This window comes from Protopterus annectens, chromosome 7.part0 (genome assembly GCF_019279795.1).
Source record: "Protopterus annectens isolate FY-2018-M chromosome 7.part0, PAN1.0, whole genome shotgun sequence".
In the NCBI taxonomy this organism is placed as follows: Eukaryota; Metazoa; Chordata; order Ceratodontiformes; family Protopteridae; genus Protopterus; species Protopterus annectens.
Genome location: NC_056739.1, coordinates 1,465,875,221 through 1,465,902,450, shown reverse-complemented (window position 1 = coordinate 1,465,902,450; position 27,230 = coordinate 1,465,875,221). Strand labels below are relative to the sequence as shown.

The 27,230-nt window shown below is 39.1% G+C and overlaps 1 protein-coding gene across 1 annotated transcript in view; it reads right to left on the bottom strand.

Annotated features, from left to right (window-relative positions):
• ITPR1 (inositol 1,4,5-trisphosphate receptor type 1) overlaps positions 1-27,230 on the bottom strand; it is a 2,510,606-nt gene that overhangs the window by 268,181 nt on the left and 2,215,195 nt on the right. The window lies entirely within an intron of this gene.

Sequence of the window (27,230 nt, the reverse complement as noted above, 5' to 3'; positions counted from 1 at the left end):
GCCAGGTTTCTGTCAGGATGACTACATCTGGGGAGTACAAGTCTATGGTGGCATGGAGTTCATGGACTTTGTTGGATATACTTCTAATATTTAGGCTTAGTAGAAGGAAGTCACTTGGCTTTCTATTGGCTGTTATATGGGAGAAGTTGTGGCTTCTAGTCTGATTATGAGGATTGGGGTTGGAGATGGTAGGGCCAGGGTTGTTGTGGATGTCTCTACTTAGGGCTAGTTCTGATATGCATGAGGTTATTAGTTTTCTCAGTTTTTGAATGTGTTTGTTTATTAGGGAAACTTTGTGATTGTGCTCTGTGTATAGTAGGAATGGTGGGAGGGTTACTATGTTAAGTTGTAGGGATGCTTTATGTTTGACTAATATAGTTGGTAGAATATGCGGGGGGTGCATAGGGATGGTTTTGAGTTGGTGGGAGGGGAGCTGAGTGAGGGTGAGACATGAGTGGTGGTGAGTAGTAGTACAGTGGTAGTGGTTGAGTGGGGGAATGATGGAGTTTTGGTAAGATGCAAGATATGCAAGGAGAGTGCATGCGAGCATAGGTAAGGTATGCTTGTACATGTTAGTTGAGCAGGTGTGATAGTAGTGGGAAAATGGAGGCGGTAGAGTTGGGTTAGCGCTGTGGTTGGCTATTGGAAAGATGGGAGGGGTTTGTGAGTGTAATAAAGATAGGATCACTGGGGGGCAGGAGGGAATAGGGGCAGGGTGGGGAGCAAAGCGGGTAGAGACCCTGTTAGTTGCTCTTATGAGGGGGCTGGAAACAAACAATAAATGAACATATGATAGTGACAAAGGATGGTTGTAGTTTTAAAAATGGTGCCTGCCACAGGTAATATTTATTAACTTTGGGATTGGCTTAAGGTAATAAACAGGGAAGGGGGAGGGGAAGGGTTTAACAAAGGTGGAAGCAGGAAGTTATTTTGTACTGCTGCTAATGAGCCAAAGCAAAGAAAAGTTTGTGTTTAAGAAACAATCAGAATTGACCAATGACTGCTCTGAAAATGTCATTTCTTAACCATTTCTCAGGTGGAAAAATAGGATAACCTTGTATCAGTAGGCTACGGCAGTCTCAGTTTAAATTAACAAACACACAGTATTGATCAGTTATGGATACTATTTGCTAACAGAAGGGAATGAGAGAAAATGGAAGATGAGTGTGTGTGTGCGTGTGTGTGTGTGGGGGGCTGCTTACAATATTAATGGGAAATTGTCTCTAATTAGTGAAACAAATTCGGCAATGTAATGGATGCTAAGATTTTAAAAATTGCATTGTATTTGAAGTTTACAACCTGCAGAAGGCTTCTGCCAAGTAATCAGTTAATTTTACTTTGAAAAAAGTTTATTTTTAAGTTTTGTTCAACGTGATCATTTTGAAATAAAAGTATTTTGAATCATTTGGTCTTAAGGTGAAAAAACATCTGTGCATAAAAAAGTTTCAAGAATAATCGCTACACTCATCTCCTTTAACACTAAAGTCTGCACCTACTCACTCTCCCACCCGGTTTAGTTTTCCCCTCCCAATTCCATCTTAAACCACAGAGTTTCCCTTCTCATCAGTAATTCTAGAATTCTGCTCTTTTCTTAACTAAACAAAATGGTGAAGCTGTGTAAAAGAACCAGTAACACACAAACTCAAATTGGTAGAACCTGATGAAGTCTTTACATCGAGACAAAACCATTTATTTTAAGACAGTCCAATCGTTAATCAAAATAGAGATTTAATAAAGATAAAATATGTTAAAGGTTCACAATTAACAGTTATGAAGAGTAACACACAACTGTTAATTGTGAACCTTTAACCTACTGTTTGTAACCCTGATCATACAGATAAGCAATGCAAGCCCCTCTCACTCACTTTTACATTGATTCATCTAGATTTTTACACATTTTTAGTATTTTGAATATCTGCCAACATTAATTTGTGATAGTTTCCTCCTTGTACTCCTATTTTCACTCTTCTAGAACTGGTGGGGGTTCAGGGATATGACAAACTTGATCTGGGACTGCTGCTGGCAACTGTTCCAAGTTCTCTAAGGGTGTTCTCCTACATCAATATGGACAAAGCCACTGGACCTCCATCAACTGCCTGAAGTCCAAGGTCAGAACAGAAACCTAGTACAAAAGCACACTGTGGACCTTCCTCAACATCCAACACAAAGCTCTGCAGGACCCAAGGGGGAAGCCTAAGTAGAATAGTCCTTCCTTGTAAACCCCACCACTAAGCTACACCAGTAACCTGAATGACTGCTCCTTGGGAACTGGCAGATTACAGTGGCTGATCAACATTGGAAATGAAGTGCCTCAACCCTAGGATATCTTTGGCAAACTGGTTTACCAGATGTGCACTTCTCCCAGGCCCGTTATTACATGAAGTGGAGGACAGGTACTAATTTGTGCTTTCAATAAATAGCCAAGGGTGAAGATATTCACGAAACCAAGAAAATCACAAACTAGAACCAAAAAAGTGAGCTGGAATCCACACCCGATGCAGGAACTTTTATTTACAGATAACTTAAGCAACACGCTTTCGGAAGATACAATGACCCTCCTTCCTCAGAAGACAAAACCTGTTTTGTCTTCTGAGGAAGGAGGGTCATTGTATCTTCCGAAAGCGTGTTGCTTAAGTTATCTATAAATAAAAGTTCCTGCATCGGGTGTGGATTCCAGCTCACTTTTTTGGCTAAAGGGTGAAGATATAAAACACAGGGACGCAACTTTTTCAAGAATAGAGTTAGCGCCCAAAATGACATGGATCAATGCTTGGACCTCAATTCTTTATCCCACTGATTGTGCTTCAAGGGCATTGGCATAGGTTTGGCAGACCATCCTGCTGATCCTGTCACGGGCACATTTAACTGCTGCAATTCGCTAAAGCCAAAAGCTTCTCTTTTTCACATTTATGAGGGGCCAGGTTGAATCAGACAGTTATGGCACTATGCCACAGATCTCCACTTCCAGGAAACAGACCACAGTGGTTCATATCTTGGCTGAGCTTTTGGTCAACTACATGAACACTTAGAATGGCTTGATGCTTTACTCATGAAAAGGATCAAATTTCCATAATGACAAGGATCAAGATCTGAACTGAGCTAGCTGGAAGAAAAAGTGCAGTACTAGGAGATAGACATGATCTCTTAATCAAATGCATGATACACCAACTTCAACCTACATCCAGTGTCAGTAATAACTATAAAAAAACTACTTCAAAAACTTAAACCAACAACTATAGCCACTGACAACCTTCCAGCTGAATTTCTACAAAGTGCAGCAGAAGCAATAGCCTTACCCAGTAGTGATACTCAAACCGTTCAATATCTGAAAGCCACATACCTGTAATATGGAAATCTTCCCACATTTTACTACTACACAAGGGAGGTAAATTCCCCTGAACTTATCATTTATTGCTCAACTGCAATTTTATCTCCCTTATCCAAAATACAAGAACGAGTTGTGCACACCCAACTAATGGACTACCTTCTCACACACAAACTACTATCAAGCACCCAACATGGCTTCCGCCCCTTCCACAGCACCACCACAGCATTACTATCCTTTACTAACACTGTTAACCACCATAGGAACAGGGGAGAATTTGTATCAGCCATATTTTTAGATTTATCCAAGGCCTTTGACATGGTCAATCATAATAAACTCATCAATATTCTCACATCTCTAAAACCTCAGCAATCCCACCATTGCATGGTTTGAAAGCTTCCCAACAGGAAGACTGCAAGCAGTCCAGTGGCAACTCTCTCCTCTTCTTCCAATCTCTTTAGGGGTTTCCACAAGGCTCAATTATTGGACCACTACTATTCTCTCTATTCACTAACCACATCAGAAACTCAACAGCACAATCCTCTGTAGTACAATATGCTGATGATTCCACCCTAATATGTGCTGCCCCCCCACACTGGAGGACCTCCACACCAAAACTCAAGTTTCCTTTCTGTCAGTAGAAACCTGGTTGACTAATTCCCATCTAATTCTAAATCTTAACAAAACTAAGCTTCTTTTTTTCAGTCCAGCAAGAACGCCCTCATCTTCCCAGTCCTTTAACATCTCTTCCAGGAACAAAACTATCATCACCCAAAGAACGCACACTAAATTGTTTGGGGTAGAAATTGATAACCTGAAATTCAATATTCACATAGCCCAAACTATCAAAAAGGTTCACAAGAACATAGGTCCCCTATATAGAAACAAACAATTTCTTACAAATAACACAAAAGTTACTATTGCCCGCACACATCTCCTCTCAACCCTTCTCTATGTCTCTCCTGTATTTACTAATCTCCGAAAAACAGACCTAAACCAGCTGGAAACTTGCTGTAATAAAATAGCAAGATTTGCAGTTGGAGCTTCACATATCACTGTATAGCACTAAAACAGTTCAACTTGCTCAAATTTCCACAGCTTCTACACTTTAATCAACTAACCTTTGTCCACAAAATTCTCCAACAACCCAATAGAACCCCTTCTCTCCAAAAACTCATTCAACCGTACACTTCAGCTTGATCTCTTCGCTCTAGTAACAGACATCTTCCAGACACTACCAAAGCCAACAACTCAGCGAGGGAGTCTCTTTTCTACAACTATATTCCTAAAATTTGGAATAAGCTGCCAACCCCAACAACATCTCGTTGCACCCTCTTACAATTCCAAAAGCTCCTCAAATTACACCTAGTGGACACCTGGCTATGTTCTTGTTACTCCCCTGGTTAGGCCTTCCTGATTCCCATGCAATCTGATACCCTCTAACAACAGAATGTAGCAACTTCATCTGTTTAAGTTTATAACCCTCTTTTTCATTTCAAGCACTCTGGTAGCAACTACATCTGTACATGTTTGAACCCACTCAATTACTTCTACTATAGCTGTAGCAATGTGTGATATAATAAGACTTTTTGCCAGGAAGTGAAATTTGTTTTTTTTTTTTTTTTTACTTTTGATATTATTTACCATCAACATAGTATTCTGTATGTTCGTTAAATTGTTGAAATGTCTGTTACACTATGAATGCTAGTATATGTTAATATAGTTATAGCTGGAGCTTTTCTCCCCATGCCTCCGCTGAAAAAGGACCTGTGTCCAGTCAGACTTTCCAGGTAAACAAATGTAAAATAAATAAAATAAATAAGACTTGTGTTGGCACAGGGCACCCGTGTCAAATGGAGGGGAGGACAGAAAATCTCACACCCAATGGGGGTGGGTTAGAGACGATGTTAGATCAAGTTATACTATGCCAGTACTACAACTTCTGAACTATCACATCAATTTGCATACCATCTATTTCTTAGAATACACCTTAACTATTAGCTGAAGGAAAGCTTGGTTGCCATTTTGCTGTTGGGACTTCTGCTGTCTTAGAAACCTGCACAGTATTGTAGTGTTACTCGTTAAATTTCAGGACTGTAATTGTACAAATAAATCCACAGCAAACGCAATCCACTGTTACTTTTCTAATATTCTCCACTGGTCTACAGTAATTTAAAGCACCACAGAGAAGTTGTGTGCACATTTTATCTATTTTAATACCAGTTCCATTGGATGCATGCATCTCCACCTTGCCTAGGATCTAAACAAGGGTCACTACTCTTCTTTAGAGCTTAGGTTACATGTCTGCAAGAAATGACTGATGAATGCTGGCCAAAAAATGAGCAGGGGGCGGCTGGGAGAAATGCCAGAAAAGTACAGCTGTACATATTTATGACATCATATCTTTAAGAGGTTACTGTAACATCATATCATAACTGCAAACACTTGACAAAGGACTACACCAAAGCAAAGGAAGCACAGACACTGAAATTAGTGCTTTCATTCACTTTCTTCCTGTGAACTTCTTCAGAAAACCTTAACCCATCCCCAAACTTCACTTAAATATAAAATTTATACCACGTCTCATGATGTCATTAATTAAAACTCCATTCATTACAAAAGTATACTTAAAACAATAATGAATACACAATTAATAAATATTTATTTTACACTTAGAGAAAACATCATATATTTACACTAAAAAATAAAACTATTTTGATTGCAAAAAACATTTGATGTTAATAGTGTCGTTTAAACCTGGCTCATGACCTGCACCTAAAGAGAGGTTATTGTAACATCAAATCATAACATTTTCTTTAACTACCTTCCATTTGTTAGGTTCCCAGACATTTTAATCAGTGGTCACAATTTCTTGTACTTCTGCCTGCAAAAAAACTGATGTATTTGGCAAAAGACTCCAATACTGACCAACTTTTTTTTTCTGTGAAGTTAACAGGCCCTGGAGGGAAGGGTGCTCATGTGGTAGAAAAGTACCATGGTGAATCCAAAATGTGTAACAAAAACAAATTTTATAAACAGCTGTTTTGTATGGACATATCAAATAACTCCAAAATGATTGCGACCTCTCGCTGAAGAGCAGCTGGTATGAAAATGACCTTTGCTTAACTGTACTATCTTCTTTGTGGAGGAACACTAACAGTAAATCATAACATTTGGGCACAATCCCCCAAACTAGTTCTACCCCAATGGGAGATTGAGCATTTACAAGATCCACCAAAGCACCATTTCTAGCACAACCTACATTACTCATGCAGTGCTCTTTCAATGTTGTCTTTATGAAGGTATGCACAAAGCTCCATGTGGCAGGTTCCAAACATTTCCTGCAGTAGCCTGCTGCTGCTTCTCCTGTACTGGAATGAAGCTCAACCATGCTCTAATCTACTGCCATTTATCTACTCAGGGAATCTAATTTGTTCTCCAGCACTGGGAGATGTACTGCTACTACATGAAAAGCTATGGGGAATAGTCTCCTTTATATCAAGATGCATCAGAACTGTGTTGATTTCACAGGTTAGTACAGGACTAGCTGCCCTTGTGGGCCATTTTAAGCCTAGCCAATTTCCCTTTCAAAGGTAAGACTCAAACCATGCAGCTTGTGTCTGTGAGGTAAACACCTTAACCATTAAACCAACCCCCTGTGCTGATATTGTCCCTGAGGAAAATCCAAGGGACACAAATGCCTCTTTCCAAGTGTAATATTAAGTGCTGTCTGTTCAGTAACGTACACATTACGTAAAAATGTGACTGAGGTAATCTCATTCAGGACTACAAAATTAAACTTAACTCATAACCTAAACTGTGTACACTAAAGTGTCAATTAGCATATTTGCAGTTATTCATAAAGTAAACAAACCAAGAAGAATCTTCACAGTGTGGAGGGTGTGATGTTAATTTCCTAAAATGTTATGCACTTAGTTCACTGAATAAAAATCGAACTGTAACATATAACTGTAATATAAAATGTGCTACAAAATAATCAAATAGAAAATAGTAGGTAGTCCACAGCTGATCTAAAAATGGAATATCCTTTAGTGAAACACAAACAAGCAATCCTAGTTGACCATAATGAAAAGCATCAAAAACATTCCTTATATGTAATCCTGTTGTTTGGAGCAAGGAAGCAGTTACAGAGGGTGGTTCTGTTAAGGGCAATAAATGAATTAAAATCGTTCCTTTAGCCAAATGTCCCTTCCTCCCCTTAACATCATAATCACAGACTGTGCTAACTAAAACAATCTAGAAAGCTAGAGACAAATTACTGTCAGTTTAACACTTTGGATAGGCTAAACAGCTAATCAAAACTTTATTAAGAAACTAAAAAATGACTAACAAAACAATCTACCAGTAGACATCTACCAGAATAAATAGCAATAAATATACAACTTATACTGGGTTTTGTTGAGAGTTCAAAATGATATAATGGATTTCTCTTTTTGTATTCACTTGTGTACTTTTTCACGTCTTTTGGGTTGATGTGCAGACACCTTCCTTTCAGTCCTGTTGCCCTGCAGTAACAGGTTGCTGAAATGTACTCCCCAAGCACATTCCAATGAGTTTATATGCTGTGCTGCTGTTCCTAGATGAAGAAACAGCATTCTTTTGGAGAGTATGTCTGGATGGTCAGACCACAGTAGTCCAGTTTTGAAAGCCTACCAAAGAACTAATGCCTTGAAAGCATACAAGGATTGATTCCAGAAGTTTCCATAGTTCCACAGTGGGCCCCTCATGTAGGCTTGCATGATGAACTAGTACAATTCAGCACATGTAACAGACAAAAGTCCTAGAAGCTCTGTTCTTCATTGAGGAGGAGTTGCCAACATACTTAGAATTTCCAAAAGTTTATCATGAAGAAATACCTTCATTTGTTCACAATCATCCATAGCATCCAAAAAGGTTATCAACATTAAGAAGCTGCTACTGTGGCATATTGAATGCCTTGCTGTTGCCAAAGAATGAATCAGTGTAAACTTACCGAAGACGTTTTGCAGCAGCAAGCCTTCTGATAACAAACAGATACATCATCCAATGTAAGAATAATCCAAATAGAAATGGAAAAACAGCGTTCAAACAGCACAAACAAAAACTCAATAAAAAACGCTGTACTCCTGTGCGTCATGAGAAGCCAATCTGGTCGGTAAAGAACTCCAAGCGAGTATAAAAAACTGAATTTAATGTACAAAAAAGATGAAATGTACAACACAACGAAAACAGTTAAGCGCTTTCACTCGCAAAATACGAGCTTCTTCAGAACTGTTACAAACAGGAAACAGATATATTTTAAAAAACTTTTTGGCGCCAAAACGCTACCTTGTAACAAAAGTTTTTAAAGAGGTACTAACAATGAAGTATTGTTAAAAACATTGTGTCCTAAACACATTATATCCATCTAAAAACATTTGATTAATAATCAATTAATAATAAATAATAAATGATATTTAAATAAATTGTAAACTATATACTAATAACTTATAATGTATTATATTTGATAACTAATAAATACCATAAATTTATAGTACACATATATATGCATAAAAATAATAAAATGTACCATTTATAAATATCTATGTAAATAATAATGCCGGTTTTATAGTAATAAAATCATTTAATCCAGGTGGATTAGAAGCATCAGTATATAACTGCCACCATATTTCCTTGTATGACAATAGTCCTTTATAATCGCCCCCTCGCGGTGCACATGACAAATTTTCCAAGATAGCAAATTTGAATGTATGTGTATTTCCATACTGTTTTATATGCTTATATAGGGCATTCTTTTCATTACGTCTTAATACTATAATAATGTGCATATATTCGTTTATGCAATTTCCTGTTTTGCCAATATAAAATCCAGAACATGCTGTACATTTTGCTAAATAAATAATCCATCTGGTGTTACAATTTCCACTAACAAATGTTATTTTAGATCTACGTATATTGTCTAAAATAATGTGGCTTTCTTCATATATAGCAAAACACTGTTTGCAAATGCCACATTTTATAGTTTTCTTGTTATTATTTGTAGCAAAGTGTCTAGGTATATTACCTCTCTCTATATAATTTTTCAGATTTCGACCCATTTTATATACGAATGTTGGTTGTGATCCCTAAGTTTTTTCCATTTCTTGGTCCACCATGATAATTTTCCAGTTATTAATAATTTGCTTGATTTTTCCTATATGTGGGCCATATTCTAAGACACGCGCTCTTCTGTAATTGGTACTGGTGGTAGTAGTATCTAATGTGTAATTAAATGACCTATTAATATCATTTTTAAGTCCCAAAAGGGGTATATATTTTGTCCCCCATCCATTAATAATATCTTTACTAATATGATTAAGCATGTTGGTGTTGTAACCCCTATCTCTAAAAAGATTAATAATAAATCCAACTTCTTCTAACATCTCATCATATGTGGAGGTCATCCTTATGGCCCGAATAATCTGACCTTTGAATATATTAATAAATAATTTTCTAGGATGGCAACTAGAAAATTCTAAATAGCTGTTAGAAAAAGTATGTTTCCTAAACGAACAAAACAGAACGGAAATTGCATAAACGAATATATGCACATTATTATAGTATTAAGACATGTGTTGAAAAGAATGCCCTATATAAGCATATAAAACAATATGGAAATGCACATACATTCAAATTTGCTATCTTGGAAAATTTGTCATGTGCACCGCGAGGGGGCAATTATAAAGGACTATTGTCATACAAGGAAATATGGTGGCAGTTATATACTGATGCTTCTAATCCACCTGGATTAAATGATTTTATTACTATAAAACCGGCATTATTATTTACATAGATATTTATAAATGGTACATTTTATTATTTTTATGCATATATGTGTACTATACATTTATAGTATTTATTAGTTATCAAATATAATACATTATAAGTTATTAGTATATAGTTTACAATTTAAATATTTACTATTTATTATTAACTGATTATTAATCGAATGTTTTTAGAGGGATATAATGTGTTTAGGACACAATATTTTTAACAATACTTCATTGTTAGTACATCTTTAAGAACTTTTGTTACAAGGTAGCGTTTTGGCGCCAAAAAGTTTTTTAAAATGTATCGGTTACCTGTTTGTAACAGTTCTGAAGAAGCTCGTATTGTGCGAGTGAAAGCGTTTAACTGTTTTCGTTGTGTTGTACATTTTATCTTTTTTGTACATTAAATTCAGTTTTTTATACTCGCTTGGAGTTCTTTACCGACCAGATTGGCGTCTCATGACACATAGGAGTACAGCATTTTTTATTGAGTTTTCATCCAATGTAAGGGAAAAGGGTTATATAGTCTATCATTATGTCCGTAAATGCTAAACATCTAATGAATACGCTGGGGCTGTGGAGAAACCAAGTAGTTGAGCTTAAAACTGAAATGAGCAATGGATCTATCATGAAACTGAGAAATCCCCTATGAAATTGTCTTAATGTAATATGCGTAAATACATGTTCCACGTACAGGGTTGCCATGTTCATGCATTGCTTCTATGTTATCTTTTCAGAAGACATTTTAAGCATAACTAACTTCACCACAAATTGCTTATGTTTCAATATCACAAAAAATGTTATGGTTACAATATAGGGCTGTATCTGAGGCTGTCTCTATTAGGCACATAGGTTCAAAGCCAGGGGTAAATTTGCAATTTCTTATCCATTGGTTTAAGTTGCATTTGAGCAGGGTTTGGGATAACCCTTGCTTTACATGAATAGGAAGCCTGCTCCAGAGTTCATCTTTGGGACATACCTGTCCTGACATGTCCTGTTTATGTTGCATATGAGATTTAGGTCCAAAAAACAGATATTTCTGATGCTATGAATAGCTTTACTGCACCTCCCTCATCAGATCAAACTGGCAACTATACAGAATTCTACACCAATGCTTTATACAAACAGCTGTACAACTCCACTGACTCGGCCATATCTGATAAGACCAAAACAAGCTCTTCAAAGAAGAGCTTACCTGCCTGGTGGACAACTGCCATTAACAAACTTTACAATGAGGAAGAGGAAACTGCTGAGAGTAAGGAGGAGTAAGCCCTAAACTGGAAACACTCCATTCTCACTTAAACAAGCAAATAAGACTTCTTGTGAAGTCCCCCAAAGCAAAATCCAAATTAGCTTCCTCAATTAAGGACAACCACAAGGCGTTCTTTAGTTACATCCATAACCTAGAAGGAAAGGCCCAGATTTATGCCAAACTGATAGTTAATGATACCACATATACTGAGCCTCTGGACATAGATAACCTGTTGACAGGTTCTGTGAAAACTTCACCCCCTGTTTTGGCCACAAGTACCCCATGACATCCCTACCACCTGTCCTCTACCTTGTATATCTAAACAGCAGGTCATAAACGCTCCAAGGCCAAAAACACAGCATCTGTGGGACCTGATAACATCCCAGGTTGCATCGTACATAGGCTCAAACAACAATTAGCAACATCACTGGGTACGGTTTTCAATCATAGTCTAAGCTCTGGCTTCAACCCAGCTGGATGGAAAATGGCCACCATTATCCCCTTCTACAAAGGTGGTGCTTCCACCGACCCTGGAACTACAGACCGATTAGCCTGACTGTCCATGGAGCAAATCATCATGGATCTTATAAACACAGATATAGGTAATATCTCCAGACATTTGACCCTACTCAGAATTAATTTGTCAAAGGGAGATCATGCCTGTTAAACCTGGTGGACTTCTTAGAGACAGTCACGAAGGCCCTGGATGAGGGGAAATCTGTGCATACAGCCTACCTAGACTTAGCCAAGGCTTCTGACACCATCTCCCACTACGGCATCATTGACAAACTCATCCAGCTAGGTATTAACCCTTATAGCATTAGATTAGTCATGAACTGGCTCACTGACAGAACCCATATAGTCAAAATAGGGGAATCCACCTCGAACAGCAGACCTTTGTTCAGTGGTATTCCACAGGGATCAGTCCTGGGACCTCCACTGTTTGGAATCTATTTCTCTGAAGTACAAGCTAAAACTAAAGGTCTGTGGCTGACAAAGTTTGCTGATGACTGCAAACTGGGAGCGGTCATAGAATCTCCAAACAATATTAACAGCCTACAAGAAGGTCTTAAACAAATGATTGGTGCCTAAGTCATGGTCTAAAACTCAATGCCAAAATATGTATCATCATCCCTTTTGGTAAGTGCCATGTTCCTGCTAACTACCACATCAATAACACCTTAAGTACCCACTCAGTGGTGAGAGACCTGGGCACACAGGTTGACAATAACCTTACCTTTGATCACCACGTCTTCACAGTGGTAAGAAAGGCATTCTATATTGCTCATAAGTAAGGGCATTGCATCCAGAAACAAGAACTTATAATCTCTCTGTACGCTTCCCTCATCAGGCCAATAATTGAGTACAAAGTCCCTTTTGGTATGTACCTTTCCAAGCACATGCAGCAACTGGAGAGACCACAAAGTTTCCTCACAATGAAATTCAGGTTCTTCAACATATGTCTTATGTGAATAGTCTGAAATCATGGTCACTTTATTCTGTTTCATTCAAACTACTCAGAGGCACTCTATGTCTTGCATATGAGGTAATCTATGACCCTGCTTTACTGGAAACACTGCATATCTGAAAGTCAAATGGTACATGGGTTACTCACTCTAAAGACCTTAACCTGGTATGTGATATTAACAGAACCTGCTGGAGGGAAAGATTTGTCTCCCAAATGTTACCACACCTTTGGAATGGACTCCCACTTCATGTACAACAGAACACCTCATTAGCCCACTTCAAACTGAATCTGGACGATTGGATGGGTAACTGTAAATTCACCCAGGGGGTTCCACCTGTGTCCCTTGAAATAAGACTAGAACGTGGCTAGGCTTGTAAGGGCCCTAGGGCTATTAAGCCTAGTAACTTCCTATGATCCTATTTGCTTCACAGACGTGCAAAAAAAAAAATCCATTAGTGCTGGGTCAGAGGATGCCTTGTAGGATAGGCATAGATCACCATGCAGTAATCTGTAGGAGACCAAGAACCAGGACAGGGCTTTTAGATGGTCCACACAAATACTGTGGTTGACTCCCTGTACTCATTATGTGAGGAACCGTTGTGGTGTCTCAAGCTACTGCAAGCGCTTGATGAGATGCATGCTAAAGGGATTGTACACGCTGACTGTTCTGAATAAGAGCTCCTTGGACCTGTATGTCACGCTTTTATAAGTTGTGCAATTTAGAATGATTTTCTCACCACATCAGACACATTAGTCAAATGTCAAGTTATTGTTAACATACAATCCTAGATCCCTTACCACAGGGTCTACTTTTAGGAGTTTATCAATGTGGCAATTTTGTGGGGTATTAATATGCTTTTTTTTTTTTTTTTTTTTTTGAGGGCAGAGTTTCAGTTTATGGCTCTGACACCAGTTGTTGGTCTGCATCAGGCCCTCCAGATGGTTATCAGTGCCTTTTAAAAGCTTTTCTTCTGAGAACGGGTTAAAATTCTTATCTTTAGGTCACCCTTCTGAATATTTTGAAACAAAGATATTCAGATTTGACAAATCCAAAAACAGCCTTAAACTATAGTCTTTTACTAGGATCAGAAGCAACACTAAGTAAAGCCAAGTCTTGCCTTCTTTTGGGTAACTGTCACCCAGAGTATTGCCCTCTGTGCCGATAACCATTACATTAGCAATAATACATGCGATGCTCAATATGGAGCTGTGTGTGCCATAGACCAATGTTGAATTTGTAAAAATCTACTGCGATCCTTCCTCTGCAGTACCCAACCATCGAAGGTTATTCTCCAGCCTGCTACAAGGTAATAGACACTTCCTCCGATGATAATTGGGAATAAAGACAAATGTGTATAGTCATTCTGGTGATACATATACAAACATTCTTTTTTTGCAGAAATCTGCTGTCTGCCTTTTTATGCTTTCTCTTAGCAGACTGTTCAACAGGTATTCTCCTCCAAAGGGGCCTTCTGTTAATGCTGTATCTTTGAAACTGCAGAGTATGCACATGATAAATTTCTTTAAGGGATGAGCTGGGTGTCTGTGCTTTTCTTGTCAAGGTCATTTTTTACATCATATGTACACCCAAATAATAAACCTAATGTCACAGGGGCATCTGGTATCTTACATTCAGCATCTTCAGTATGAATTTTCATCAAGTGCCAAGTGGGCTTTTCAAGTAACTCTATACATTGCTGATCTAAAAAGCAGCATTCACCATATCTTCAGCATGTTAATGAACTCCAGGTTCATTTGCAGCAGCAGTGAGTGCCGGCAAATGTCCTATATCATTGTTATAGTATTTTTATAGAAGGGATACCCCACCTTGGGCAGCCCGATGCTCAGCCAGTATAAAAAAAGCCTCAAAGATATTGCTTGCACTGGACATCACATTTATGCCCCCTGCACAGAACATAGGTCATAAAATGGATGTAAAAACAAAACTACCTAGAACTTCTTTTGCAGCCAGTTTGAAAGCTATTCTTGCCAGTTGCTTTGAACTCTGTTGCTGTACTGACTATTTGGCAACACCAGATTAAGTTGGCCCCACCCCTTTTTTTGTTTGTTTTTACTTTCTTGGTCTTTTATATCACTTTCTTGGCCTTTTATTTTATATAGAGTTCATGTTATCTAAAATGGGAAAAAAATCAGTGAGGGAGGCAGATTCCGCATAAGGATCATCACAAACAGTGTATTTTTTGTTTCAGCACTTTCCACAAACATACCTCTTGTAGTATCTGTAAGGCATTTGTACTTAAGACACTCAGAAGCTGTTTGTCTTCCCTGGCCATTTATCTTGAAAACCAACTGCTTAGACAGTTAGCCCAGGGTCCCATGACAGAATCATTTAAACCCTAGATACTCTTGTTAAGTAAGAAGAAGCCAAGAAGTCGTGGCCGGATTCTTAAGCTGTCCAGCCCCCCATGGATGTTCCTCTAGAAGCAGGTAATAGATCTGTAGGTTTTTCGGTGTTATGCAGGATTCCTCTGTTGCAACCCCACTGGAGGCTGGCATCCATCTTTTCATACGTCTTCAGAGGTCTTGCAGCCTTCTGCTTTGGACGTCAAGGGGGAACCACAGGTTATCTTGGAAAGTCCTAGTGGGATTCTGCAGATGTTGGTCAGGGAGGAAGTTCTGAGTTCTCTTACAGAATCTCACCAACAGTCAGAACCTCCAGTATTTTTAGGGCTGATATCCCTTTTAAGAGGAGACCAAAACTTAAGCATGTTTTCGTCTGTCCTGTGGATCCTCAAAGGGAATGACAAGAGTTTACTCAGTGCTCATTCTTCACCTTAATAGCCCTAAAGCCACCTCAAGGGGTTTTGGTAACTGCTCCTCCTTGGACCTCTACCCCTTCTAAACAGCTTAGGGAACCAGACTCCTTGGATGAGGATGCATTGTCTTGTGAGGGGGTCTATGTCTTATTCTTCACAGATACCTTCACCTTTAGCTTATGCTTCTGATGAAGAGGAGTCTGTTAACATAGAGTTTCCTTTCGAGGAACTGTCCTTTGGGGGCACAATTTCTAGAATGATGGAATTTAAATAGGATTTCTTTAACTGTCTGATATTCAGAAAAGATATGAGCTGCTTCAGGTGGATACCCTAAATCATCAGCAGTTCCTCTTGTGTTGACTGCCTCGTTAGATGCTTTAATTGAGGCTTCCAAGTCTCCTGATTCTCAGCCTCCTGCTCTTAAGATACCTGATAGGTTCCTTAAGGTTCCTGAGGATTGTCCATTTTTATTTTAATGCCCTTCCTCTGATCCTGCTGTGGTGTCCATCTCTTCTGACAAACCTTCTAAACTTTTACCTTCTGATAAGGACAGAACAATGGAGAGAAACAGCAAGAAAGTTTACACTGCTTCTACTTTGGCCTTTAGGGCTATTAATTACCAGACCTGCATGACCAGGTATGCACAAGCCTTGTCAGGTTATCTCTGCCCTCCCCCAATTATGATGGATTAAGTTCTGCTTATTATACTGCTGAAGCCTCTTCCAGGGCTGCAGCATTTGGGTCCATCATAAGGTGCTATACTTGGCTTTGTCTTCAGTCTCTTCCGGAGAACATTAAGGCCAAGTTGCTGGATACTCCTTTGGCATAATACACATCTTGTTGAGACTGCTGCTGCTCTGCTGCTGACATGTACAAGTCTCATCAAGAGAAAGGCAAAACCTTGCAAGACCTTGCACATTTTTGTCTCTCCCATCTCTAGGTTCCAGAGGTCTTATCTTCCTTGGTCTGCTTTTGTTCACAGGCAACCCCACCAGGCCTCTAGGAGCAGAAGGGTGGAAGGCAAGCCCTCTCTGCTAAGACTTCTCAGATTTCCGTGGACCAGAAGTCTCTTATCTGATAAGCTTGCTTCTCTGATAATTCACCCCACTTCCTTTAGACCAGGTTCTTTTGTCCCTTTGGCTCTCCCCCTTTGTTTTCTACATTGGCATCTCATCACTTCAGACTATTGGGAACATTCTTTTACTGGTCAGGGTTACTTCATGGTAAGAAAATCTCTCCCTCCTTTTTCAGGGATTCCTCAACCTCCTCTAGAGCAACTTCCTCATTTCCCAGAGGTTCTAGGGACCTTGTTGAACCAAGGGACCATTCAACCTGTACCCCCTTCCCAAGTGGGAAAAGTTTTTTTACTCCAGGATGTTCCTGGTTCCTCAAAAGGGAGGGCATTCAGAGACCTATTTTGGAGCTTTCCAAGCTCAGCAACTTTCTTGAGATCTTTTTTTTTGGATAGTTACTCTTCTGTTTCGTGTTGTGTTACCCCCCCCCCCCAGGCTTTTCTGGTATCCTTGGATCTGAAAGATGGTTACCTTCATATTCCTATTCACCCGCTCTTCAGGAGGTTCGTTTTACACTTCTCATGTCTCTCATTTTCAGTTCTCTCCTTTGCCTTTTAGCCTCTCTACTTCCCCAAGAGCATTCACAAAATACCTAGCTCCTGTGACTGCTTTCTGCAGGTGCCAACATATTCAGATTTTTCCTTGTCTGGACAACCTGTTGCTTCAGGCAACTTCTCACAGTCAATTGTTGCAAGATCTGCAGTTCATCATTTCTCTTCCTCAAAATCTGGAGTTTACTATCAACTTCCAAAAGTCCACCCTGATACCCTCTTAGGATCATGTGTATCTGAGATGCAGGATTCAGATGGAGCCAATGTTTGCCTCTCTTCCACCTCCAAAGGTTTTATTATTGACAGCCTACTTTGTCTTCTCCCTCTGACTGCCATGCCAGCCAGGACATTTCTTTGAGACCTGGGATTCATGGCCTCTTCTACTCCAATGCTTCCTCTTGCCAGACTTCATATGCAAATGCTTCAATGGTACCTCAGGTCAGTGTGGCTGCAGCATCTTCATGCAATGAATTTCAGTGGACCTCTCCTTGCCTGTCTCAAGAAGGAATTCGAGCAGTGGATTTGACAGTTCGTTCTCAATCCAGGCTGGCCTTTTCAGCCTCTAGTCCCTTCTTAAGAGCTGTTCACTGGTCCCCTCAGACATGGGGTGGTCTTAGTCATCTGAAGGTTCAGGGTCTGTGACTTCCCCATCAGAAGTCAGACCGTATCAACGCCAAACAGATGAGGGCTCTTATTCCGGCCCATTGAGGATTTTCACCCCATGCTTTCTCCAGACCCCTTTTGCAGTGTGCAAAGTACCCTACCAGCTTGCACATTTTTACAGAACCCACTACAGTGATGTGGTATGTCAACAAACAGGGGTTTCACAAAATCTTACCTCCTCTGCAGAAAGGCACTTCAGGCTTCAGAAGTGGCACTCCGTTATTAGTTAACTTTTTCAGACAGTATACATTCCTTCAGAGCACAATCTTGTGGCAGACTGTCTCAGCAGGTCCAAAACACAGGCTCAGGAGTGAATGTTTCAAAGAGATGTGTTTCTGGACATTGTCCATGGTGGACTATTCCTTAGGTAGATTTTTTTGCCTCCCCTTTGAACAGGCATCTTCATTGCTTCTGTTCCAGAGTGCAATGCCATCTGGCATGGAAGACCGACACCCTTTGCTTTCCTTGGAAAGGAAGGTTTCGTTATGCTTTCCTTCCTTTTCCTCTACTTCTAAGAGTTTTGCAGAAGATTCAGCAATACTCCTCAAAAATCTTGGTAGTGACCCCTTTTTAGCACAAACAGCACTGGTTCCCCCTCTTAATGCATATGGCCAGGGGCAATCATCACCAGTTACCTCAATGGTTTGATCTCCTCACACAAGATAAGGGGTCTCTCATTCAACCCCACTTGTCCACTTTGTAACAAAGTCTACCAAAGCTAACTGAGGTAAATTGACATCCCAAGCCAAGGTCAACTACAAGGCATTCTTTAGTTATGTACACAACCTCAAAGGCAATACACAATTGTGAGCAGAGCTCATTGTTAATGGAGCCACTTATACTGAGCCAGAAGTTATAACAACCCTACTGGCCAACAAATCCAGTTGCAATTTTACCCCTCTCACCCCTCAACCTTCCCTCAGGAAATACCATCAAATACAACTATCCTATCACTAGGGAACAGGTCCTTAATGCTTTCTCTAAGGCCAGAAACACTGCATCAATGGATCCCAGGATACCTTCTAAATAGCATGAATAAATTACCTATCAGGACCTCTGGAATTACTATAACTGTAGCCTCCAAACAGGCGTCATGCCTCAGCAATGCAGGAGAGCAACAGTCATCCTTGTGCACTAAGGCCAGCTACACATACTGGAAACTACAGACCACAGTCTCCCTGGTCTTGTATGTAAAGCCATGGAAAGAATTATAACTGAAATAATAATAATGAATTATGATATTGTAAACCTCCAGATACTGGACTCAACCCAGTTTGGTTTCATCAAGGCAGGTCATGTAACTCCACCTGGTGGACTTCTTTGAGAAGGTCACCAAAGCAATGGATGACAGCAAAACTGTTCACACTGCCTCTCTTGACCTGAACAAGGCATTTGACACAATATCTGACTCGGGCATTGGTGACAAACTCAAGAGGTTGGGTACAAACCTGCATGTCCCCCGTGGATAGCCAACTGGCTCAAAAACAGGACCCAGAAAGTTAGAACTGGGGAGTCCACCTGTACAAAGAGGTCAGTCATAAGTGGATTCCCCAAGGGACGGATCCTTGGACTGCTCATTTTTGACCATTACTGCTCTGACATCAAGGCCAATGTCAAAGGTCTCTGGATGACTAAATTTGTAGATGATTGCAAACTAGGAGCTGTCACTGAATCCCACACCGACACAAATGTTCTCTAGGAAGGGATGACACAAACAAAACAGGTATCAGAGTCATGGGCTAACACTAAATGCCAAGAAATGCATAATAGTATCCTTCGGGAAGTCATCCACCCTTGGTAACTATCATATTGACAACAAACCCCGTAGAGCTGACCCAGTAGTCAGGGACTTAGAGTCACACACAGACAATAATCTAGCCTATAATCATCAGGTGTCTACAGTAGTGAGGAAGTCGTTCTCTGCTGCACAACTTATAAACAAAGGTATGGCATCTAGGTCCAAGGAAGTCATTGTTCCACTGTATTCAGAATTCAGACAACCTACAATTGATTACAATGCCCCCTTTGGTATGTACCTAACAAGGCATATCCAAGAAATTAAACATCCACAGGGGTTCCTCACTAAAGAATACAGGGTGCAAAGCAGCATGTCCTATGCAGACCACCTCAAGGCCCTATCACTGTATTCTGTCTCCTACAGGCTGTTGAAGGGAGATCTATGACTCATGTACAGGGTATTGTCCCACAGAAAACAAACAGCACCCAAATTATCTATTCTAAAAACTTAAATCTTGCCTGTGATATAAAAAGAACCTGCTGGAGAGACAAGTATGTATCCCAGAGACTACCCCGTCTCTGGAGCACGCTCCCCCATCCAAGTGAAGCAGAGTTCCTGCTTAACCCAATTCAAGTGTAACTTGGACAATTGCACGGGGAACAGCAAATGTATCCCTAATATGGCACCTATATCCTTAATGCACACAGGCAACCTGTAAATGATTCAGGTCCAAAGCGCCTGCTTGTAAATGTTTCATCTCCCAAGCCTACAATTATCAAGGGTACCAGAACATGTCAGAGATTTGGGATGCATGGCTAGGCTTAAAATGCCCTTGTGGTCATTTGCCTAGCAAACACCTATGAACTGACATTGTAGGTGATAGGGTTTTGATCCCTTTCAGGCACCTTTCTGAGGATGTGTTTGGGGTTTTGCAGGAGGCAAGAAACCCCTCAACCAGAAAATCTTGTATGTCCCAATGGAAAGGATAAGAGATTTTCAGGTTGGTGCCATGCTCATAACCAGGACCCTTTCTTCAGTGGGGGTCCCTCTGGTCCAGTCTGACTTGACCTGCTCTTTTGTGAATGCTCCTTTGTCAGCGATTTCTGCTTGTTGACCCTTGAATCTTCCTTTGACTTCTCATTTTGAGATCAATTACTTAAAGGTGTTCTGCACATTAGGCCTCCAAGAAAAAATATTCCTCCTTAGGACCTTCATTTTGTTTTGGAAAAATTGATTCAGGCTCCTTTTGAGGCTGCAGATTCTGCTTCTTTGCAACATTGTAGCTGGAAAACAGTTTTGTTGTTGGCCCTTACTTCTGCTTGGAGAGTTTGAGCTCCAAACCCTTATGGCCATTCTTCCTTTTTTGTTTTTTTCACAGGGACAGGGTGTCCCTTTCATATTATTCCTTGAATCAGTTGGTAGAGCTACCTTCCTTTTTCCCCTTCTCAGCCTGCTACTGAGAGGGTCATGCATACTTTGGATTTTCACAGACAGGTCAGGTGCTATTTGGATAAAGCTAGGACTATTCATATATCTGATTAGCTTTTTGTTTACTTTTATTCCTAGTCTTTGGGATTGGCTGTTTGGAAGCAAACTATGTCCTCCTGGATATCTAAGGGCATTTCCCTTTGTTTTTCTTTTCATGGCAAATCCGTTTACTTCTGTTAGAGCTCATTCCACTAGGGCTGTTGCCACTTCTGGTGCCTTCTTAAAGGGGTTGGACACCAATTCCATCCTTGAAGTTGCTACTTGGTCTTCAGTGCATACCTTTACTAAGCATTCTAAGATGGATACGGTTTCTAGGGCCAGAGCAGGTTTTGCTAAAACCACTTTGTGCGGTTTTTTTTTGAAGGCTCTTCTCAGCCTCCCATTCTGTTTATTGAGCTTTTTCACTTGTTCTTCTATAATGAATACTCCAACAATGATACAGGATGACACAGTACAGTTGTGTAAAATCTTACCATAATAGTAGATGTCCCTCTCTTCACTGTTGCAGTTTTTGCTCCCTCCCTCCAACCCCCTTTTATTTATATGACATTTTTTTTCTTCTGGATATGCATAGATTCCTTTGTGCTACAGTGACTATTCTCTTCTGGGGCAATTCAATTCTAGGTAGTTGCATCCATACGTCCCTTTTATGCCCTATATTGCTTGCGGGAAGCATAAATGTAATGCACAGCGCAAACAAGATCTTTTAGTTTTTTTTTTTTACACTGGCCAAGCATTGGGCTGCTGGGGACAGGACATCCCCTCTATAACGAATACTGCAACAGGAAAGAGAAGGACATATACTGTTATAGTAAGATTTTACACAACTGTTTATTAAAACAAAAAACAACCCGTAAGTGCTTTCATTCACAAAGAACTTCTTCAGACCTGGTTGCCACACATACAAAATTCACATTTATACTTTGCTCTCAGGTCACATGATCCAAAACATTAGCAGTGTTTTAACCCTTTCTTACATAACACTGCTTTAAAGTTTTCCATATCATTCATACCTGGATCTGCACCTGTGTTTAGCCTCACTTGCCAAGCATATTCTTCCAAGTTTAAATCCACTTCATGTTTGTTCTTGCATACCACACACCAACAGCCAATTTAGAATGCCTAATCTACATAAGCATGTCTTTTGAGTGTGGGAGGTAACTGGAGCAGACTGAGAAAACCCACATGAACACAGGAAGGGCATGCAGACTCCACGCACAAGGCACCTCAGCTGGAATCAAACCAGAGAGCCTCTTGCTATGAGGTGACACTACCTACTCATCAAAATTAAAATAAGGGGTGAATCCGACTCAACCATATATAATTCCTCCAACTCATCAGATATGCAGAAGGACCTGATCTTCCTTCTTTCCACCTTTCTTTTATATCAGACCTTCACTGGTACTAACAAAGGCCTTCACTGATACACAAGAAGGACCCCACTGTTGATGCTTGGCTGTTTCCTGCACGAGACTAAAACAGTTTCTGGAAAATATGAAATAAAATTGTACTGTAGAAACAAATGGACTACTGAAATGTATGGGATAGGAGAAATTAATCTTCTTTAAGGAGTTTTTGGTTTCTCTGTCATAAGTTTTGTGGTCAGAAGTCTCGGTTATAAGACAACTTACAGCATGCTCCAGTAAAGATGGTGACAATACTGCTAGCTTTTAGAGACTAAACACCAGGATCAACAGTCACTAAGAGTACTGCTATGACCAGCTTTATAGCCCTGCTTGTGTGCTCCTTAGCTGAAGTAGTTCTGTCCTCCACAGATCTTGTAGATGGTTTGAGTCTTTTTTTTTTTTTTTTTTTTTGTTATTATTCAGAAGCTTTGACTTCAAGTGTCTCGTTCTCTGATTTTTTTTTTTTCCCAGCCAGACTTTCCTCCCTTGTCACGACTATTTCAGTCTGGCACAATTTCCCTTTCAGTTTCCATTTTCAGAAGCTTTTAGTGTTAGCTGCACTACTCTTCAGCATCTCTCTATATATTTTAAGCATTTTTATACTCAAACACAAAGTTAATGCCTTGTGTTCTCAACTTTCAGGGTAGTCTTGCCACTGCAAGCTTCAAGAATGTGACTAGGCCCTAAACAAAACAGGCACTTAGTATGGCTGTGTTTTGAAGTGCCATATCTAACAACCACCATAATTCATAGTCTGAGCTTATGTACACAATAAGAATATTGTAAATTCCACACACTTTTATTAAAACAAGGTACTCACAAATACTTAGAGGTAAACTTTGGACATAATCATATCAAATATGCAAAATAACCTTCTAAAAATAGACGGCTGTAAAGATAGATCGCAGAGCTGGAAAAACATGACTTTTCCACTATTATCTAAAATTGCAATAGTTAAAATGAATATTCTTCCGAAACTTCTATGCCAGCTCAATGCCACTAATATTACAATTTGTAAATCATTTTTCAAAAAAGTAAATAAGGACCGATCCAAATGTATTTGGTATCCGAAAACAACCAGAATTAGTTATACAAAATTAATACTACAAACTGATTAAAGGAGGCATGGAGTTACTGGACTTTGAAATGTACTATAAAATAATATGTTCCAGCAGAATTATCCAGATTGCTGAATACAACCCACTGAGCAATGATTGGTTACAACTGTGGGTTAAATTATGGCACAATCACATTAAAAAATACAGACTTAACCCCAAACTCCTCCCCCCTTTCATGGACAAGTCAAACTTAAAAAAAAATGAAAGTACATAACTTACTTAATCATGTTCCAAGAACTTTTTGGATTCCTAAGCCTTTCACATATTCTAATGCTATTACAACCAAATCATTTAAACCCTAACTTAACAATAGGGACTTTTTCTACCCTACCTTAAAAAAACCAAAGGGGTTTTTAAAAAATCCACAAATATAGTTGAGTCCTTACTCATTTGGAATTACTGTAAATAGTGAACTTGCGTATCAACTTGCTTTCGCTTAGTTCTGCAACCTTTTATTATTTTAATTGCATTTAAAACTTGATCAATAACAGTAAAACTAAAACCCACCAACTCTGTTATGACAGTTAACATGTCTTGCTAGGGCATTAGTTACATCCAGTTATTCAACTGCCCTCAGGTGCTCATAAATTCTGCAATGGAAGCTACGTATAGTTCTTCCGATGTGAAATCCATTGCAAGAATTACATAATACTAGATACACAATGAATTTAGACTTGCAATTGTAATTCCCCTGGATATTAACAGTGAAGTCCTGAGCCTTTACTACTATTTTGTTCCCCATTACCAAAAACTTACAATAATTGCAGTCATCACATCCTGATATCCCATTATAAGTAATAGGAGTATTACATTTTTTGGTTTCTAAAAAATCCTTAAGACTTATTCCTCTTTTTGTGAGAAAAGTAGGACTCTCCTATAAAAAAAGCACCCAACTCTTGGAAATTCTTAAAAAATGTCCAGTTATTTTTGATGATCTGCTTAATGCTGTACATATCTGTTGAATTTACCAATGTACAACTCAGATTATTATCTACTCCTTCACTATTTCTTTCAACATCCTTTATTGTCCCTTTCTTCCTCACTGCCTTAATTTTAATTATTGCTTTACTTATTACCCCAATAGGGTAACCCCTGATTAAAAATTATTTTCTTAACATCTCACATTCTTCCAAAAAACACTCATCTTCATCAGTGAGTCTATTTATTCTATCAAGCTGACCAAACAATATTATTTTTCAAGCTCACACTATGTAAACTGCTATATTCCAAGTAGCTGTCACTCTGGACATCTTTTTTAAATATTTTAACCAAGATTTCCCCCCCTTTCTTGTACACAGTCAGATCCAGGTAATTCACACTAATTCTACTTCTATTAAATAGCTTGAAAAAGAATTTAAATTTTCACAGAATTTCAACAATTCCGACTCAGAACCTTCCCATAAAAAAACAAGTCATCAATAAAGCGTTTGTGAAAATAAATATTGCAAGCAAATGTAGAATTAAAGATAAATTCTCTTGACCAACTAGTCATGAACAAATTGGCATAGCTCAGGGCCACAGCTGCCCCCATAGCCAAACCTTTATTATGTTTAGAAAATCTATTGCTGAAACTAAAAAAAGTTCAGCCAACAGACTAATCTCCTCAGCATTAAAATCAGGACAACCCCTCAGCACTCCTGTAAGCCTCTCAATTCCTTATTCATTGGGAATTGCAGTGTACAATAAATATACATCAGCAGTTACTAACCACGTATCATCTCTCAGGGAAACATTCTTCACACTTTCTTTAAAATCAAATGAATCCTTAACATATGATTCAGCTGAAATCACTGTTTTTTGCAAGCATTTATCTACATAGATAGCCATGGACTCAGTTTTACTACCACCATTGGCCACTATAGGCCTAACATTTGGTGCATCCACGTTCTTATGTATTTTGGGAAGGCCGAAAAACTTTCCCACCTTGGGTGTACTCACACAAAAGTAACCAGCCAACTCATTGCTGATTCTTCCTTCAACTAACCATTCTTCAATCAGTGAGTTTATAAAATTAAAACTTTTATCAATCCAATTCACTTCTGCATAAAAATCAGCATCAGACAATAACGCAGATGCCACTGCATTACCTTTGTCTTAGTGATATAAATATCTTTATCATCCACTAACAACTGCAAAGCATCCTTCTCAGTCTTAGTCACATTATAAATACAATTCTTGTTGTGTTTATTCAACAATTCCCGGACTTCTTTTTCACATGTAAGCAAAAATGCTTCTAACTCTGGCCTTAAGGGGGGGATTAAAAGTACTTTTTTTAAAACAATATTGTTTACATGCCCTGTCTTGAAAAAGACATTTCAAATTAATTTTTCGCACAAAACCCCTTAAAGCTTTTATCAGACGCACAATATTTGCCCTTGACGATGGCACAAAATTAAGTCCTTTACTGAGAACATTTGTTCGTTCTACATTAAGTGCCACTGTGGACAAATTCACTATTTTAAAAATAAAATTTACAGTACCTTTCGTTAATGATTGTTGTATTTCCAATGGCGCTGCTGGTAACTCTCTCTAGCTCCGTTCTGCACAATCCATGTTCTTGTTCCTTGCTGGCAGCAACACTGCTTGTTCCTGTTCATATAAAAGTTCCCTTTGAAATTTTTGTTGCTGCTGTTGAACTTCTTTTGCCCTTTGTTGTGAAAAAAAAATGTTTTTTCTTACCATAGACTTGTTGATTCTGTCCCCATGACTGCTTTTTGGACTCCCAAGCTTGTTGTTTGCCGACCACCTGCATCCAGGTCCTTGTTCCTGTTCCTCCATCTTGGTAAACATCCACACACTGAAAAAAACTTGTTTGCTGGTTACTTCCTGCAAATGATTCATAACTTCACCTACTACACGCTCTGCTGGTAGAACTTCCTCTGTTCTAGTTTGTTTTGCTACTCTGGTTTCTACAGCCTCATCAGCTTCTAAAATGTTAGCACAGTTACATTTAATTACTGTTGAAACATGTTGATTCATTTATAATTCAGTTATATAGTCCCCTCATCTCTTATGAATTTCTTCAGTTTCCTTTTCTGATGAATCTCATTTCTCTGATTAATTTTATTTGAATAGATTCCATTTTCAACTCAAAATTCACAGGAGACACCTTATTTTTCAGGGAACCATAATTATTATTTTGTCATTTAAAATGACCAATTTATGCCTCGCATCTTCAAGCAGCAACTGTACATACTGCAGGCCGACGCTCTCTTTCAGGGACAGAATCAACAAGGCTATGGTCGGAAAAAAAAATATTTTCACAACGAAGGGCAAAAGAAGTTCAACACCAGCAACAAAAATTTCAAACTGAACTTTTATATGAACAGGAATGATCAGTGATTGCTGCCAGCAAGGAAAAAGAGCATGGAATGTGCAGAAAAGAGCTGGAGAGAGTTACCAGCAGCGCCACTGGAAATGGGACAATCATTAACCAAAGGTACTGTAAATTTGAATTTTAAAATAGTGAATTTGTCTGCAGTGGCACTTAATTTCTCAGTAAAGGACTTTGTGCCACCGTCAAGGGCAAATATTGTGTCTGTGATAAATGCTTTAAGGGTTT